Source organism: Ischnura elegans, chromosome 5 (genome assembly GCF_921293095.1).
Source record: "Ischnura elegans chromosome 5, ioIscEleg1.1, whole genome shotgun sequence".
NCBI classification, from domain to species: Eukaryota; Metazoa; Arthropoda; class Insecta; order Odonata; family Coenagrionidae; genus Ischnura; species Ischnura elegans.
The window spans coordinates 81,741,167-81,760,257 of record NC_060250.1 but is presented as its reverse complement, the minus strand read 5'-3'; the positions used below and the strand labels follow the sequence as shown (position 1 = coordinate 81,760,257).

The 19,091-nt window shown below is 39.2% G+C and overlaps 1 protein-coding gene across 9 annotated transcripts in view; it reads left to right on the top strand.

The window, feature by feature from the left end:
* Positions 1-19,091, top strand: part of LOC124159116 (protein retinal degeneration B) — a 274,532-nt gene that overhangs the window by 178,403 nt on the left and 77,038 nt on the right. For all 9 annotated transcript variants that reach the window (XM_046534682.1, XM_046534680.1, XM_046534679.1 and 6 more), the window contains one exon: positions 8,145-8,247. The gene's annotated coding sequence lies outside the window, so the exon portion shown is untranslated. The remainder of the gene's footprint in view (positions 1-8,144; positions 8,248-19,091) is intronic.

Here is a 19,091-nt window from a genome sequence, read left to right as displayed (position 1 = left end):
TTAATACTACCCATGAAGATGTACTTGAATCTCCTCTATGAAAGGAAAATCGTTTGTAGGTTTTCTCCTCCTTATTCCCTGGTTATTTTCCCGTTCTATTGTGCTTTCACGTCGTTAAAATTCTTTTTCCGTTGTGTAGGGAAATTTGCGCTCAGTAATAATGTGTGATATTTATGATTTTTATTCAAACAAAACTAGAGAAAAATTTACCTAATTTAACAGTCTTGCAGTTGATTTGATGTGATTTAGTTTTGAGGTTATTTTACTGTCGTCCAATCTTAGCACATGTAATTATACCTAAGCTACTCCCACCCAATAAGCTACCCCAATACATGCATTCAACATATTTTTAGTCATATACATTCGAATTAAATATGATTTTTTATATTTTTTTCTCTGCCGTAGTCCAATTTGGAATTGCAAAACAATGTTCATCTCAGAATTATTGCTTGTGAGTTTATTTTTTGTGATCCTCGCTGTCGTGCTTTCTTCAGAATAGGTACGTACTCGTGTTTCAATGTCAGTTCCCAATGAAATCTTGCGCTTATTGGAAATGGAAAGTATTCCAATAAAAATAGTTTTCAATTAATTAATGCAGTTGAAGTAGAAATTGTGGTAAAGTATCGCGTATTTTACTTAAAATTTAGCTTTTTTCGCAATTCAGTAACCAAAACTTTGGGGCACTTTAAAATAATTCCAAAAAAATTAACAAAATTCATGCAGTCATTTTTAACTCCAACGTTTGCTGCGGGCATTAATTTGGGAATTTCGGAGTGACGATGTGCGGAAACAAGGGATGTGGTCAGGTTCCCCTTCACCGAGACAGTAAGCAATTACCTAAAGGTCTTGGAAGAATATTCAATATATGTTAAACCAGGAAAAAAGCAGTAAACCCTAATGCTCGGAGAAAGAATTCCTACATGCTAAGCTAAGCCAGTTACCGGGAGTAGTTAACTTTTGCCCGAGAGAAAGCACATTTGTCCTCAATTATTTTTTAATTTGGAGAGAGTAACCTATAAACCTCCCAAAAATTATTTATAAACCTCTAAGTTTAATGTAGCAGTTTGATACGGACGGAATGCGTCTCACGAATACTCACTGAAATAAAAATAACTGTATTTGGTAAAAGCTTGACCTATTCATAGATGTTTCGAAGCCTGGGGCCAATTATTCCGTGTCTTACGTTATTAGGGATCAGCTAAAACTAACATTTGATAGCCATAAATAGATAATTAAACAATCGTTTCGAGATATCTTGTCAAAATTGAGTTCAAGAGAAAGAAAAAAATCATTTTAGCTAATAAGAACCAGAATAAACGCCCAGGTCTAAGTGGTGGTTGTCTGCGATGAATCTGTTTAGGCTTCGTTCCGGGGTATGCGATACGTCACAAAAGCGCGACCTTTCGGCATCTATCAAATACTCGTTCTTACCCTTACAAATGAGTGGAATCAACCCTCCGCCATAACCGTTCAACGGCTCCTTCAATTCGACGCGTGTAAATGCCTGCCTTTTGGCCCTTTCCGTGTGTGCGGCTTATTGCCCTTTAGCCACCTTTCACCGCTCGTCCTCCCCCTCTTGGTTGAGAGCGTAGCAACTGTGGAGAGCACAACGGCTGCATTCGTCTACGTGCACCGTTGCATTTCCTTCGTACTGCAGTCAGGTACCCTTTCGAAGGGTCTTCTTCCCTTTGTTTCCTCGTCGGGAAATGCCGCGCGCTTCCCGGGAATTAGGATGTGAGGAAGCAGCCGACGGACGAGCCATCTTAATGGCAGTGGCGTATTCAGGGTGGGTTAAGCGTTAAGAGGACGCATCACTCCCGTTCATACCGTCATTTTTTCCCGACGTATCAATTGTTTAAAAATTACGCTGTTCAAGTATCTCGAAAATGTCTGAGTTTGTATAGACGAGGCCGTTGTCAACATATGCTAGTGTCTCAAATTGGAAAATTTTATCTAGTTATTTTCTTAGTGGCTTGTGTGGTAGAGACGCATGTTGGCTTGGGTTTATTAAATATTTCAAATGATAGCGAAAGTTTTGAGCGATGATAGGCCGAGAAGGAAGACATTACAACCGGGCGAGTGGTAGTGATGCGTTACCTTAATTCTCCTCTCTTCTCACCATCGCCAATATTTGTTTTTGATCGAGTTCTGAGTTAATTAAGGTATTATCGCAGAAAAAATCGAAAACCTTTCTATAATGTTAATAGTCTTCATTTTAGCCAAAAGTTATTTCAATAATGATTATAGATATATTAGAAGCTTTAATATTATTTATTTTGTATCCAATTGTTATCCAATTTTCATATCCAATGGGAGTCTTGATAATGCTGCAGTGCAGCGAAATATGTCACTGTAGTTTAATACATTTTTATGTGGAAAGTGCAAAGTTTTTCACTTCATATCTCTTGTCCAATTTTAAGTATTGAATTGTTTAACTCCTTTGGAAGTGCATTTATGTGCATAGAATATCTTTTAAAAGGAAACGAACTCAATTTCTTGCTTACACAGAGGTAGTAGAATGAAGAAATACGCTCTGAGATTACACAAGTAGAGTCCATTCTTGGGAGATCTATACCCGTTTATTATGAATACATTCATTTCTGAATGATGAAAGGATCACTGATTAGAGTTACTTTCACTGTAGTTTACAATTTTTTTTTAACTTACGAATTTTTACTAGATAATTTATGTTGAGGAAGATTTTTAATATTAGGGAGAATGGCTCTGAAGTTTGGTGTTACATTTGTCTGTTTATTTTATACCCCTCTTTGCAAAGTGATAATTAGCTCGATAATCTAGAAGCACTTGCAGTTTCCTTTCAATTGCCTGATCGTATCATTCCCTCTTTTCATTTAGCTATGTAAGTCTCAATTTAAAGTTAGAGAAAACGTTTCTTGCCTGATATATTCACCGTATTGTTAAGCTTCATGTGAGGGATAGAATCCCACGAACACTTGCTGGGGCTTAGCTTTCTATTAAAGTGTCTTACTCATCACCTATCTGCCTATAAATGAATTCGCCTGTACCATAAATTAAACGGTATAATGCCTGCTTTCTTCACCATCAATCAGGGGTCGCATCCTGTAAGGATTGTACGTGGCGGAAATTCGTGAGCGTGTTGTGTCAAAATTAACTTATTTCCAACTTATTTTAAATTTTTAAAGGTTTTCCTTGAAAATGTTAAGGTCAAATTTAAACTTCTGCTGGTGGAAAATTTCTAACACTACTGAATGCGGGCCCTGAACACAATGCGATAGCCGTTGCTTAATTTTCAGTACATATTACCGCTGGCTTTGCAGCATGAATTTTGTTTGCACCTTTCAAAATAAAACTGCTCTAGTGACCGATTTTGATCATGTAAAGTATTCCATTTGATATCTCAATGTTTAATGTAAAATTTTTGGTTTTCCCGGCGTATGGATTGATGAAAAATTTCTCGGGATAAATCACCCAATGGGAATCCAGAGAAATTTTTCAAAAGGAAACGAACTCAATTCCTTGCTTACACAGAGGTAGTAGAATGAAGAAATGCGCTCTGAGATTACACAAGTAGAGCCCATTCTTGGGAGATCTATACCCGTTTTATTACAAATACATTCATTTCTGAATGATAAAAGGATCGCTGATTAGAGTTAATTTCACTGTTATTAATAATTTTTTTAAAACTTGCGTATCAAAAATTAAAATTTTACGAGGTAAAAATTTCTCGGGATAAATCACCTAGTGTAAATCCCGAGAAATTTTTCGTCATATCAATGTTTACTCTACTGTGGTGGCCGTATAAAAGAAAAAAAAAGCAGTGTACATATGTACAGTCAACGCTTCCAGCCGTCCGTGCCACAAAGGTTTGCCATTCTGCTGGAACATCTTATCAATCGCACTCGCGCCGCATAAGTCATTCGCTTTTTACGACGGTTGGATCGAGTCAACAGTTTGGCCTGGGTGGTGGAGAAGGGCATAGCCATAAGGGGTGGAGGATATAGTCTTCCTCCCCGGTCTGCCATGGGGAGGAAGGAAGGAAAAGGGGGACCGTGACGGGGGAGGGAGAAAAAAGATAAGGAAAAAGTGGCAACTTCCTCTTCACGCCTTACCGTCGGAAGTCTTTGAAGCAATCTCCAACTCCTTCTCCACTCCCCTTGCTCCACTTCCCCCGCTCGACCTCTTTCCATCCCGATCTCTGCTGCCATTTTTCCCCCTTCCCGCCTACTGCTCCCTTCTTACATTTATGGAGGTTCTGCTATGACTGGGTGTTTGGAAAATACTGATATCCAATTGTATAAATTAAGCATATGAATTTTATTATGGGTTGCAATGCATGAGGGCTCAGGGGAGCCCTTCGAGGTTACAACACACCGGGGCCAGGAACCAAGCCAGTGGCATATACGCCCGATCACCCGGGGAGGGGCTGGAGAGGAAGGAAAAAGGATAGAGGCGCCGCCGCGATGGGAGCCCGCCGACGCCTCTGGGAGGGGATAGGAGCGGAAGGGAGGGGACGGGGAAAAACACCTCAACGCTATAGAAGCGAAAAGGGCCCACTAAATAGCGAAACCAAGCATACGCAATTAATTTACCACCATCCCGAGGAGATTTTCCTATGAGGAAGAAAAATCCCAGATAGGGACAGTGGGAAAGGGGTTTATTATGGGTTATCAGAAAGGTTGAATGAGGATTTGCTTAATTAATAGCAACTTTAATGAAAGGAAATATTCGAGTCTTTGTACCTGAAGATGACGCCACTGCGTCGAAACTAATCGTACCTTAAAGTAAATTTGTAGAATAAAACAAATTTTTTTCATTTCCTTAACGTTAAACCGAACTTCCTCGAAGTTTAGCCTGAAACTATATAGATAAAAATTACTGGTCTTCATATATCGCCGAGTGATAAATCTAGTTTTCGGTGGAAATTATTGTAATATGTTTTTAGGAGAACTTTGAGTAAAGTAATTTGTATTTTCGCTTGAAAATTAATTAAGGTAAATTCTCCACGAATAAAATTCTTCCTAAATATCTGGCATCATATTTTTTTATTTTGAAAATTTCGACGTTTTAATGTCTGCCTCCTTTCTCGATGCGATCTACTCATATCTTTCATTGGTGTTGGCTCTATCAAACACGCAAATTTCAAAAAAAAGTATTTTTGAAAGAACTTCTGCCTGCCATTTGCTCCTCCATTGATAGCGCCGAACATGACGCCACCTTATTTGCGAGAGGTTTTGTGCGGCTCGGTATGCTACGGGTGTGATGGTGCATTCGTATTAATGATCGTGGCTGAAATGAATCTGGTGATCCATATTAATACCGCGTTTTCGAATCCGTTCGTAAATAAGTCATGTTCGATGTATTTGATTGAGTGATTGATACTTGAATGATCTTATTTGCCCTATCATTATTTTATTACTTTGTGCTAAGATGTTTTCGATGTATAAAACAAAAAAATACGCTCATTTAGTGGTGTAACGTTCTTGGAAGCATATTTTTTCAAATAATTTAATACATGAACTAGTAAAAAAAAACTCAATATTGATAGTTCATTTCCAATCTCATTAAAATGGTATGAAAAAATCACAAAATTGAGAAGATTAGAAGTAGACTATTGAACATTATCTAACTAAGCATATATGTGGTACATCGCATCATATAATGAGAGAACTTTGATTCAGATAAATTGAGAAATGGGGATGTTCTTTGTTATAAGTACTCATCAAAATGATGGAACTCCCTCAGAGTGGCAATAATTTCTCTGCTGAGGGTCACGATAAGTGAGTTTGCGTTGGTTTTCATAGAAGTACAGTGTGCTCTTCTCGAAGGAAATGAACGCAACGTCGTGAGTCACTGTTGAGACTTGTGGAGCCCGTTAGCGAGATAGTTCGGGACGGCTGCGGCCTAACCATTACACGGATATCGTGACGATCAGGGTTGAGCCATTTGGGGCGCTTGCGGGTAAACGCATGCCGTTTAGTTAACATCCTGAACCCCTGCGGCGCGGCGGGTGCCAGCTGCACCCTACCATATGGTTCCCTGTCCACGGCACGAGCGCTTAGGGGCTTGCGTCCACCGCATGAGTAGGTGTGGGTTTGTCGGGAGTGGCTGACCGGCCTGGAGCAGGAAGGAAAGTCGGCCGTACGATTTACGTGCCACCCACCCAAGCGATTAGGAATGAATAAAAATGGAGTAAACATGGGATGGTTGGCGTTATCACAGAAACACCTTAGTGAAATTCTGTTGTAATAATATAACAAAGTCCTATTATCAAGGCATATAAAAGGCACGAAATCTATTTTTGGTAAATGTAATGAAAGATATGTAGCGCCAGATGTGCGAGAGTTTGTAATGGTCAGCTGATAAGGAAGTTGAAAGAAGACCTCGCCAAAGGAATCTCAGAAGCATTGACCAATGATGATTATGAACCGTTTCCCTTAGACAGACCTTAAACAAAATGATAATCGCGTCTTGATAATGGCTCTTAGCTGCTGAAACCTAGGTTGGCATATTGATACAGTAAGAGATGATGCCGGCGTAAGAAAGGAGTCCTGACAACGAGTTGTTGTTGACAGTAGGAATTAATATAGGTTGCTCCCAGTTTTATGCCTTCAGGAACGGACATCAATGAGTACTCTATTATTGAAGATAGAATATAAATGGTATCGTACTCTCGTCACACAATTTTAATTACTACATTTACTAACCACTGAATTTCCTTCGTTTATTTACGAAGTTGTCTCTATGATAATGTTAGTCTCACATTTCTATCGCTTGATACTTGAAAATCTGTATGGGATGGTTGGTTGGTGATGTTGTCAGTGGGTTTGTTACGGTCGACCACTCCCACCCACGTACATGTATACCCCTCCGCGGGGGAGGAAAGCGGGTGGGTTGGGAAAGGAGAGTGGCTAAGCGTGGTTGGGAAAGGTAGTGGGGAGGCAACGTAAGGGGAGGAGAGAGAACGTCCATCGATCGAATCCCGGGGAGAGACCCCCTTTCCTTGCTCGTGCCCTTTTTCCCCTCGCGGAAGTGGGGCGGCAGGATTCCTGGGAAGGTGGGGTAGGAGCCAGGCCCTCCCTGCCCTCCTCCCGCCCCCGCCAGCTTTTCGCTCGGGATGCGAGAGGGAGGCGAGAGGGAAGTTTTTAGCGGGGGTGTACCTCAAGGGTGCCCGCTCCAGTGTAGAGGGCGGGAAGGAGGCGCTGTAAGGGGTCTCTCCTGGGGATATGTCGAGGGGTTGGGGTCGAGGGGAGTGGGTAGAATACTAGGGAGGGGATAAGTGTGGGAAATGGCGGGCAAAAGCGCCGCGGTGGCCGGTAGGGCCCTGGAATCGATGCTGCCATCCAGCGGGAGAATCAGATATCGATATCTCCCCGGGCGGGCTGCTCTCGCTGTTTTGTCGCAAGATTTCATCGCCAGACTGAATGGATGTATGAATGAACACAGCTCGTAATAGAGCACATGGGTGGGGAACACACGCTCAGTGTTCACACTATCCACTATGAAATGACTCGACTGAACGGATCGCGATCGCGGACTTCCCCTTGTCCGGGGATTTTTTTTTTATTCTGAGGCTTTATAAATTGGTAATATATTTATTTTGAACGGATTAACAACCTAGTAAAAAAACATCCTATACGTAAAAATGACTTTGAGCGGACTTTCACAAAACAGTCTTTTGTGAAAAAGACGATGAATTATCAATGCATTGTATTGATACCTATTAATTCATTGGGAGGTTTAAGGTGTAAGGGAAATAGTGTATTAACTAGCTGTTAAGTTTTGAATGTTAAATTTGGTATGGTAAGGACCAACCATCTATTGCGTATATTTTTTCAGGTATGAATGAACGTTCGCCTATCCAGCTTAGGCCCGTACAACTTGGTGCACAAATATGATGTAATCAGTTTGAGTGTTTGATTAAGTATATGAGTATGGGCTTTATCTGGTCAAAGTTTATTGAATAGTGTCTGCGCATAGGCTCTCGTCGCTAAAGCTTAACTTTAATGAGCTTTGAATATGAAACAATTGATAATTTAGATTAAAAAAAGTCTCCAATAAAATCTCTGATTCATGGTGTTATTATTAATGGTATTATTATTAGCAATAAGTTGACTGTTGAATTTGTTTTTGGATCGTTTTCAATGTAGTTTTTCTTATTCAAGGTTGAACTCAGCTGTTGCCGACTTGATTGGCATTAGTCGCTGTTTGGATACCGGAATCTGTATAGTGTGAGAAGACGAACCGCCACGGAATATTCATGACTTGGTGAGTACTGATGTTTTTCTTCTCCGAAGTTATCTTTTTTGGTTATTTTTCCTGAGGACAAGAGTATAAACGGGTTTTAAATTATTCGCCCTGTTCCTGTATGATTTAATTATTTTTCATATTGAGGCGTATATGACTTTTACGGGCGAATTTTTCGTGGTGCCTACTCTTCATCAACGGCAGCCGCGAGTGTATTGGTATGACCTTCGTGGCATCTTATTTTCAGCCCCATTTTTTTATACCGTAACGTAAATTTCATTCCTTTTGGAAAATTCCTTATATGAGCAATGACAGTGTTTTACCGGCTATGCGTTCCTGTACTGAGCCAGTGCCAATATATGTAATAATACCGACACTGCTACCAAAGGATTTTGTATTCTTAAATGATGTATGTCTCTCTTCAACCTGGCAAATCGACATCCCTCCCCGCCCTTTATTCATATTTTCTGTCATTGCCTAATCCATGGGCGCCATCGTGTTTTTATCATTTCCGCGATCACTTTAATCCATCTCCTAACTCAACCTCTTCTTATCTCATCAGGATGTATCCTATCGTTGGCTATATTAATATACTCATCCATCATCCCTATTTTCGTATTCATCTTCGTGTTGTATCTTTTTGTGGATGTTTTGCCATAATTTATACCTATTCCTCAGATTAAGTGTATATATTGGTAAAAGGCAATAACTGTTATTTTTCTAACTTGCTACTTCATGATTTCGATGGGAGAGATTTTCGTTTTGTTGCGCTGAAACGTCTGAATCAATGAAAAAAAAATACAATTAGGTAAATTCTTCTTTAAATAGCCCATAGTGTAGTAACATGCGTATGGAAGAAAAATAAATTGTACGATAAAGGTAACAAAACGGGGTACTTACTCAATGCAAAAAAATGTTTCTATATACCGCGGCTGTGTGTCGATTCGACAAAGTGCCTCATAAAAGCATTATGAGTTCAAATTCTTCTAAGAAAATATCATTCATCAAGGCTCAAAATTACGTGAAGCCTAAAGCTGGTGTTCCGGCTGTATATGTACTATTGATGCAGCGCTAGATAATAGGATAAAAGTTTCTCTGTGCAAGTCATGTAATTATTTTTTCCTTTTCTCCCAGAATAGAACTAAACCTTTGCTAACATTATGAGTGGACAGTATTTTGTAAGCACAGAAAAGAAGTCGTTTATTAATATTGTTATTAATTACGTAGGTCATACTACTATATACAAGTAGTGCTGCCATTTTATTGCATTTGAGTTGTACTTTGTAAGCATTTAAAGGAAGAAAAAAAGGAAAGCGGTAATTAGCCATGATATTAATGACGCATGCCATGCTACTTTATAAATGCATTGCTTCCATTTCAATACCATTGACTGCTGTGTTACTTTTTTCCATTTGCCCGCTGCAGGACTTATTTCTATATCATACCTTTGTACCTGTCCATGTATTGTGTTAGCATTTTGTTGGTAGGGCGCTGTACAGGGTAGATAAAAATTATGTCCAGAAATTTTAACTCTGGATAGCTGATTCCAGTAATAACCAATATTACTAATGATGTTTATGTCTAGAGCGAACCTACAGAAATTTGGAGCCAAGCGCTCCAATTTGTAGCTAGTTTGCCCAGTTGCCGGAAGCTCTAGACAACTCATGACTTGATGAATATGCCTGCCAGAGATCGGAATGTATACCAAGGCATCCGGCAACAGGGCAAAATCGTGGCCAATCGCTCCGATTGGCCACGAGTTTGCCTTGTTGCCGTTGCCGCAAAGTTTCCGTTGTTTAAAAATGGTGCGTTTTCGACCTAAACATCATTAATAATTTTGGTTCTTGCAGGCAACAGCTATCATGGGTTAAAATTTCGTGACACCATTTTTCTCCGCCCTGTATAATATTAGATATCATATCGTCGGTGTGAAAACTCTCCTAGTTCCGGAAAACTTGGTGGTGTGTGATAATTGCCCCGGGACTATTTCGTGCCTATTCTTCGCTAGCGATTTGGCATCCGACAGTTTTGGCCTCCCAAGTTGGAAATTCAGTCCTCAATGAATCTCCCTGGTGAATGAAACTGTGGTGGGAGTCGAGGCTTGCAGCTTCGGGGAGTCGTTGCCAGGCAACGGGGACTCCTCCGGAGCTCCGTGGCGGGGATGGTGCGTGGGCGATTAGGTGGAGAGGGGAAAGGGTCGGCGCCAGGGGTCGCTGCCAGCTTAGGTACACCCCCCTCTTTCTTTCCCTCCTTGCGTTATCGTCCCAAATATAAGTAGCTCTTTCTTTTAATTATCAGCACCTATGGTTAAATAGTTTAGGTATCTGTTGCAGTTATGTGATCTTTCACTAAATGAAGACCTATGTGTGTGCAAAATGACCTTGCCGTCGACGCACCCTAAATCCAAATACTACTACAAGACCTATGTGCTAGAGAAATATATTCTTATATGTATATAGCAGCGGTCCCCAACCTTTTTTTCCTCTCGTACCCCTCTATATGTATGTAACTAATATTGTACCCCCAAAAATGTGACCTGCACATTTTATTACATAATTTCACTACGGACAGGTGACACTTTTAGTTATAAATAATTGTATGAGTATAAACTTTGTATCAAAATTCCCAATGTAATATGTTTACATATTTCATGGTGAAGATATACATAGTTCCTGGCATCCGCCTTTACCGATTATTTTTGGCGTACCCCCGGCAGGTCCGTCGCGTACCCCCAAGGTCTTTGCGTACCTCAGGTTGGGAACCGCTGGTATATAGCGATGGAAATCTGAGACCAAAAATAAAAAACCTTACTTCTGTATTTTTATATTTAAGAGAAAAGTTATCAAATAAAGTACGCTCTAAGGGATTTTATTAAAATCTTGATACCTCCTCATGAGTATAAACTTGAATGGAAAAACATTTCAATAAATATGGACGACATGGAAATAAACGCTATCGTCGTGTTCAGCAAACATATCACCTTGGATTTTGCCATTTCAATCGTAGTCGATTGCGAAAAAGCCGAAGATCGATCTTCCCTATATTTTCTCTGAATTAATAACGTATTTAAATTTCTTTTAAGGGCTTAATTTGTTGATAACTCCCGAAGGAATGTGGTGAGATTTCTATGTTTCATTTTTGTCTATTATTTTTACCTTCCGTGCCTTGTAGAACGTTATTATGGGCCACGTTTATTGCGAGTTGTAACCAACATTTTTCCTACGCTTATACAAGATTCATTATAAGAATGTAGATATTTTTTCCGAAATTCAGATGCGGATAAAAAATCGCGACCGAAGCCTATTATTTTAACTACCGTGTAACCTGCACGAATGACCTCCGCTATTCTTCAGCCACTTCGATAAGCGATCACTTTTACCTGATACGTTCTTCCCGTATTTGCAATGTAATTATTTCTAACATGCGTTATTTACCTGTGCTAATGCTCCTAATTTCAATCCAAACTACTAGTACGGCTGGGAAAGTCACGAAGGAATGAGCGTCGTGTGTCATCAGATTAGAATGAGTTTCACTTTTTTTTTTGTATTTATGGGAATGGAGAAATCCGGTTCGTGTGGTGGCCTCACACCCCGGGGCCCCGAGTCCAAACCCCAGCGATAACAGAGGTATCTCAGAGGTTACCCGATCCCTTATTGAGTACTGTGTGGTGGGAAATTTAAGTTCAGTCCTTTCTCCATGAGGTGGGATGTTTACCCTTGGTTCCTTTGACCCTTTTCGTTAAGATTAGAGTAACTCTTAGTGTTTCTCTTTATTCTTTCCTAATTGCGTAAATAACTTAAGCCGTCAGTCTCCGCATCCAACTACCGACCTTCCTGTGATAACGGACATTTCAGCAGTGCACGGTGAAGTTCACGTCCGGTTACTACCGCGTCGGTTGCTGTGGCGATGGCAACAGTTTCGCTGGCACTACTGCCAGTGTCGTTAGGTCGAAGATGGTGGTTCACATTGATCAATGGCAAATCAATCGCAAATGAGGGCGCAAATTATGAACCTGTATCTTTAACCTGAAGATGCGAAACTGTTGTCATCGCCACAGTAACCGACGCGATAGTAACGATAGATAGAAATTAAGAACTTAACCTACCCCCATACCTTATGGATGAGGTTTAATAATAATAATAATGTCTTTATTTCACAAGTGAATTTAGGACTAGATTGTCCTCTCTTACAATTAACTTGTTTGACAATCACGTACATCCATGCCCTGGATGGTGTTCAAATCAGCCAGGCGGGATTCGAACCCGCGACCTCTAGGTCAGCAGTCGGGGACTATACCCCGGCGCCACCGAGGTGTATGGGTTAGAGTTGATGGCTACGACTGTCTTGAGTGAATTTCGGGATTGGCTTTTTAACTAATAGTGATGTAGAACGCAAATATGAAGTGCGATGTTATTGATGTGAATGAAAAGTGGTTGTGGAGGAGGGTGAGGAAATGGGGTTGGACGTTAGGTTGTGGTCGTGAATGGGGTGAAGAAAGGTTCGATGGACAGAGGAGAGGAGGGGAAATGTCCTGGGCACAGTCGGAGGAGATGGAAACTTGAGATGGTCGGACAAGTAATCAATAGACGGGACGTTGTCAAGGGTCGTCTAAGATAGATTGTGGGGAAAAGCTTAGAATGTGGGAGAAAATAGATCTCTATTAATGATAGGTCGAAGTGACAGGAAAGGTGGATGACGCGACTGAAAAAATACTCCTTGAGTCTAAGAAATTGCAGGGAGAGGTGTTATATTTGTGACGCCATTCATGAATTCAAAGTTATAAATAACTCCCTTAGCGTATGGAGGATACTTATTAAGATTTCTCAAATTTCCTGGTTCAAGTACTTAGACTAGAAGGAAAATACTTTTAATGGGAGGAGTCGATGTCGTTAAGAGCACGCATCACACCCGCTTAACTGGTCTTTCTTTCGTGACTTGGGTGTTAATCCTTTAAAACTTGCTAACTCACCGTTATGCTGAAATATTCTGGTTATCTAAAGTAGACTCTAATCAATATTTGCCTTTATCTAAAATATTTACCATAGTACTTTCTTGAAGATAAAAATTTATGGATTAAAAAAAGATGTTCACGAGAGCTATTGTCTATTCACCCTGAATATTTAAAGAAGAGCGAGTTATGCTGCACTAAAAAAAGATGAAATTCTTTGATGAAGATTGAATATGCTGTTTTTTCGATCCCATACTCAAATTGTAAGTTCTCATGGTTATAACATGTGTTGCATTGGTTTGAAAACGATGCATGGCATCATGCATACTGTGTGTAGCGATTTCATTCGCTTGAATAATGGACCATAGTTTTTATTTTTGCTAGTTTGTTGACATTATTGGTTGATAGTTGAAAAGTAAGATAAAATAAGTAAAAAAAAAGTAAGGGAGGTGAACAGAATTCGCTCAAATGTGTAAGTTACGGTGACCTAAATCTTGAATGAGGATACTACACTTGCGTAGCGAATGGGTGCATGACTTACTTTCAAGTATGAAATTAATGGTAGAGGCCGATTTTGGAAGCCCATTGTTGGATATTAAGTAAAGATATTTTTCACATTTCCTCATAACTATGTACTTAAAAATGAGTAATTTTTTTCACTGCACTGCTGCATCATGAGGACTCACAGTCATCATGATGCTGAATTATGTGTTGATTCGTTTTTAAATAATACTAGCTTACCCGGCGAACTTCGTACCGCCTAACATTCAATGAACTTATAGTTTAGTTGCACCATTTATAAATAAAGGGCGGCTGTATCGTTTTAATCATATTTGATTTATTATAAATTAAATGAGAAAATATTGATGAAATAAAAATTATACGCATTCAGTTGTTGGCTATTTGTGTTATTAACCGTAAAAAAATGTTTTTAGGTCTAAGTCCGTAGCGTAAACTTGGCTCGTTCACGGGGCAGGTTAACGCAACGCTAGACCGACGTTTGACTGATGCTCAAAATAGTGTAAGAAAAGCCCCTATGAAGCAGCATTCGTATCAAATGACTTTAGGCGCGCCAGTTATAGTATCTCTGTTTGGAAAAAATGCACTGCATAAACGTGCTGCATACGTAAACGCACCACGGTGTGCCCTACACATTCGGGTTTAATGTCCTGCGTCAAGCGCCTTCTGATAAACAACAGTTTTTGTTTTGTTATCAGGCGCAAGATAAAGCGAATGAAGTTAAATAAAAATAGCGAAGCGAAGCAGGGACGCAGCGAGGGGGGTTTTGGGGATTAAAATCCCCCCAAAAGCTCAGGGAATCTTTATAAAATCTCATTTTTATAAAACATTTGGTTATTAATATTAGGGGGACGGATGAGTCACAAAATATTTAACTGTTCTTCAGCCGCAAAACCTACTATTTTGAACCTTTTATCCTAAAAAATGTCTGGGGAGGGCCCCCACACCTCTCACTTACTTTGGCGAGTTTTCTATACCCTACAGACCCGCCAGTATTAGCTGCGCCTATCCTTAATTCCTAACGCTGCCCTTGAAGCGAAGGAAGAAATACAGCGGATGATTTACCGACTCGTAAACATACCACATATTGTTTACCATGAGAAAATCATGGGTTTTCACTGACACATGAGAACAAACATCACAAAAACTGAAAGACTGACCATGCGATTTGTTAATCGTTTTCACGAATGCAACACGAATTGGAAATTGAATACGTTTAAGCTCAAAAGGACATATAAGTTGGGATCATGGAATCTTCGAATTGAGAACTTCCTCAACTTTGAATTTTCCTTTGAGTATAGTGGCGTGAATCACTTTCATTATCAGTTTTTTTAATAACCAAACACGTTCCGTTGGATAGTTTTGGTTGTTTTCAGTTTCGAAAGATCATGGACACAGAGCCTACCTTTAGCTGTAAATCGTGCCGTGGTAAGCCAGGTGCGTCAAAGGACTTTAAATATTCAGATAGATAGTTGGTTACTTCGTCTTCGTTTATTACATAGTTAAAAGATTTGAATTCATGCGGAGTACACGGACATTACTGATAATCAACAATTGCTTGGAGATTTGTTTACACACACGGTAGTTATGTGTTTTGTTGACATCTCAATTCGAGCTGAGCTTACCTCTAATTCAATTATTTTAATACTATTCTAATACTACTTTAATATTTTTAACATGTTTGAACATTTAAATTTTTTTATTATTGTTAAAAAGATCAATCAATACATTAGTAAAAACGAAAAAAAAATCTTATTTTTTTGACCGTCTTAACAATCAACTCCTAAAAACATATCTCTAAGATAAAGTTAAAATTTTTTTGTGAACTTTTCCTATTTTTTAATGTCCTATATGTTATCCGGGGCTGAGACGAATCCAAAGAGCCTAATGTCACTAAAATCGGTGCAGCCGTTCTCGAGTTATAAGTGTTCTAACTAACACGATTTTCGACTTTCTTTTATATATAAGAAGAGAAGATAATATATATATATCTTCTATATATATAAAAGAAAGTCGAAAATCGTGTTAGTTAGAACACTTATAACTCGAGAACGGCTGCACCGATTTCAATGAGATTTGGTTCTTTGGATTCGTCTCAGGCTGGGTTAACATATAGGCCATTAAAAAAAGGATAATTTCACACAAAAAATTCATCTCTTTCCTATGGACATGCTATTAGGAGTTATAGTAACACAACAATTGATAAGTCGGTGAAAACTACAAATTAAATAATTTGTTTTGTTTTTACCACTTTAATAACTGAATTTAGTAACAATATAACATTTTAATTACTAAATATATTCAAAATATTAATTAAATCTAAATTACATTTTAAAAATTTAATTCGAGCTGATTGTAAGCCCAGCCGTGGCCCAGCTCGAGTTGACACTTCACTACCGTGTTTGTAAACAAATCTCCAAGCAATTGTTGACAAACGGTAATGTCCGTGTTCCTGTCGAGGAATCGAGTAGTTTTAACTCATTTCCTTGGAATTATTGCAGAATTACTTTCTGCGGAAGGTGAGCTCATCAACAAAGAGTTCCAGAATATGATTGATCACCAAAAGAATCAAAGATGGTTGATTTAGCGAGCAAGAACGAAGATCTGGATGACTAAAACGAGGTAAATTCAAATAGTTCGTACTCTGCATGGATTCGAATCTTTTAAATGTGTAACAAACGAAGACGAAATCACCAACTATCTATCTGAATATTTTAAGTCCTTGGACGTACCTGGCATACCAAGGCACGATTTACAGAAAAATGTAGTTTCTGTGCTCATGATCTTTCGAATCCTAAACCAACCATAACTATCCAACGGAACGTGTTTGATCATTAAAAAAATTGGTGATGAATGTGATTCACGCAACTTTACTCAAAGGAAAATTCAAAGGTTAGGAAGTCCTCATTCCGTAGATTCCATGATCTCAACTCATATGCCCTTTTGAGCTTAAACGTATTCAATTTACAATTCGTGTTGCATTCGTGATAACGATTAAAAAATCGCATGGTCATTCTTTCAGTTTTTGTGTTGTTTGTGCTCATGTGCTAATGAAAACCCATGGTTTTCTCATGGTCAATTTAGCGTGCTATGTTCACGAGTCGATAAACCATCCTCTGTATTTCTTCCTTCGCTTCAAGTGCGTAGCTAGGATAGGGGGTTTTGGGCGCAGCTAATACCACGGGTCTGTTGGGTATAGAAAACTCGCTAAGGCAAGCGGGAAGTGTGGGGGCACTTCCCCCAGACATTTTTTAAGATAAATGGTTCAAAATAGTGGGTTTTGTGGCTAGGTGAATAGTTAAATATGTTTTGTTTGTTAGTCATCCGTCCCCCAAATATTAATAACAAAATCTTTCATAAAAAAATTCTCTAAGCTCTTGGGGGGTGGGGGTTTATCCCCCAAAACCTCCCCTCACTGCGTCACTGCTTTGCTTCGCTATATTTATTTAGCTTCATCCGCTTCATCTTGCGCCTGATAACAAAACAAAAACTGTTGTTTCTCAGGTGCTTGACGCAAGACATTAAACCCAAATGTGTAGGCCTCGCCGTGGTGCGTTTACGCATGCAGTAAGTTTACGCAGTGCATTTTTTCCAAACAGAGATACTATAACTGGCGCGCCTAAAGTCATTTGATACGAATGCTGCTTCATAGGGGCTTTTCTTGCACGATTATGAGCATCAGTCAAGCGTCGGTATGGGGTCGTGTCAACCTGCCCCCTGAATGGGCCAAGTGTATGCAACAGACTTGGACCTAGAAACATTTTTTTACGGCTAATAACGCAAATAGCCAACAACTGAATGCGTATAATTTTTATTTTATGAACTGCTTTATTAAACCACAATGCCCAAAATTTCTTAAGCTAAAACGTAAGAAAATTTGTTGAAAAAAATCCGCGTAAACGTGCTCCGATTCACCCTATGTAGATTCAATAAAGAAAATGTCTTTCTGACAAGCAATTTTGGTACTCATTTACGTAGTTTTATTGAATTTGTATCCTTATTTTATTATAATAAATTAAACATGATTAAAAACGATACAGCCGCTCTTGATTTATAAATAGTGTAAGTAAACTGTTAGTTCATTGATTGTTAGGCGGTACGAAGTTCGCCGGGTCAGCTAGTATATATATATAGAAGAAAGATATATGTGGAAAAGTGCAAAGTAACTTTCTTAGTATCCTACTTTCAAGTACACGAGTCTCCTTGACTTTCCATGTGACAAGGAGGAAATTAATGTTTAACTTGACTTGCTTTAGATTCCCCGCACAACTCTAATTGTAAGTAACTTATATGAAAAATCGCAACGTCACCACCCTTTTGTTGCTCAAAAGGCGGGTTAAAAAAATCTCTGAAAAAAATTCTCATTACACGGAGTGCTTTTTCAGCATATGGGTCTCGTTTGCATCTAGAGAGAATTTATCATCCGTTGCAGGCCAATAATAGAGCGGTTTAATGCTTCTCCAGCGAGCAGTGTATATTTGCCCGCGATTAGCATCTTGGGCTACTGAAGCGAAGGGGTCATTTCCTAAGGGCTTCATTTCGTGTGAAGGTTTTCCGCTGATTAGTGGAAACGATCATATCAATGAAAGGCAATGAAGGCGGAGAGAAGAGCGACCCTAATCGAGCGATCGCAATTAACTTGCACGCATGAGTTACTCGCACCGTACATTGTTCGCTCACTTTGGATAAGTAGCGGCAATTACTGTTTTCCTCATAATTTAATGCTATGAAAATTGTAGTTGATGATAATCAATGCTCCCTGCGCCCCACGCTCACCCATTTCCCTTTGCTATCCTACTCTGTGCAGGTCGCGAAAGCATTATTTAGTGCCCACGGATTGCGCTGATAAACCATTTTCATTCCAATTTATCAGGGTGTCCAGCGACCTGGATAGCCGGGAATTGTGCGTAAATTTTTAGTCCCTGGGGCTATGCTGGAATTATTCATGAATTTTCGCTCCAACCGGGAATTGCATAATCTTTTATTTCAAATTAATTTCACTTAAAATTTTGCCAGTTCAACACCTCATTTCTGTCCTGAAATGTGTTTGTCGTAATTTTAAGTGCTGTATCTTAGTAGAATGTTTACAGCCGTATGGAAACGTGGAATGTCGGACAAGACAACAGAATCGAAATGTCGAGCACTCTTGATTCCAGTAAGATTCAAAAACATAAAAAATAGAATGCCAGGTGACGTCAATATCTACTTATGTCGTCAAACCAGCGTCCTGGCTCGCATTTAATAAATTTAAAATTTAAATTTAAATCGTGCTAACCTATTCCTCGTCAATACATAAATATAATATTGTTTAAAAGTATTGAGGTAATTTTGGGTTTGGGTAAAGTTTTCAATTCTTATTCATTGCAGTAATCACGTAACATTAACCTGGAATTTTGTA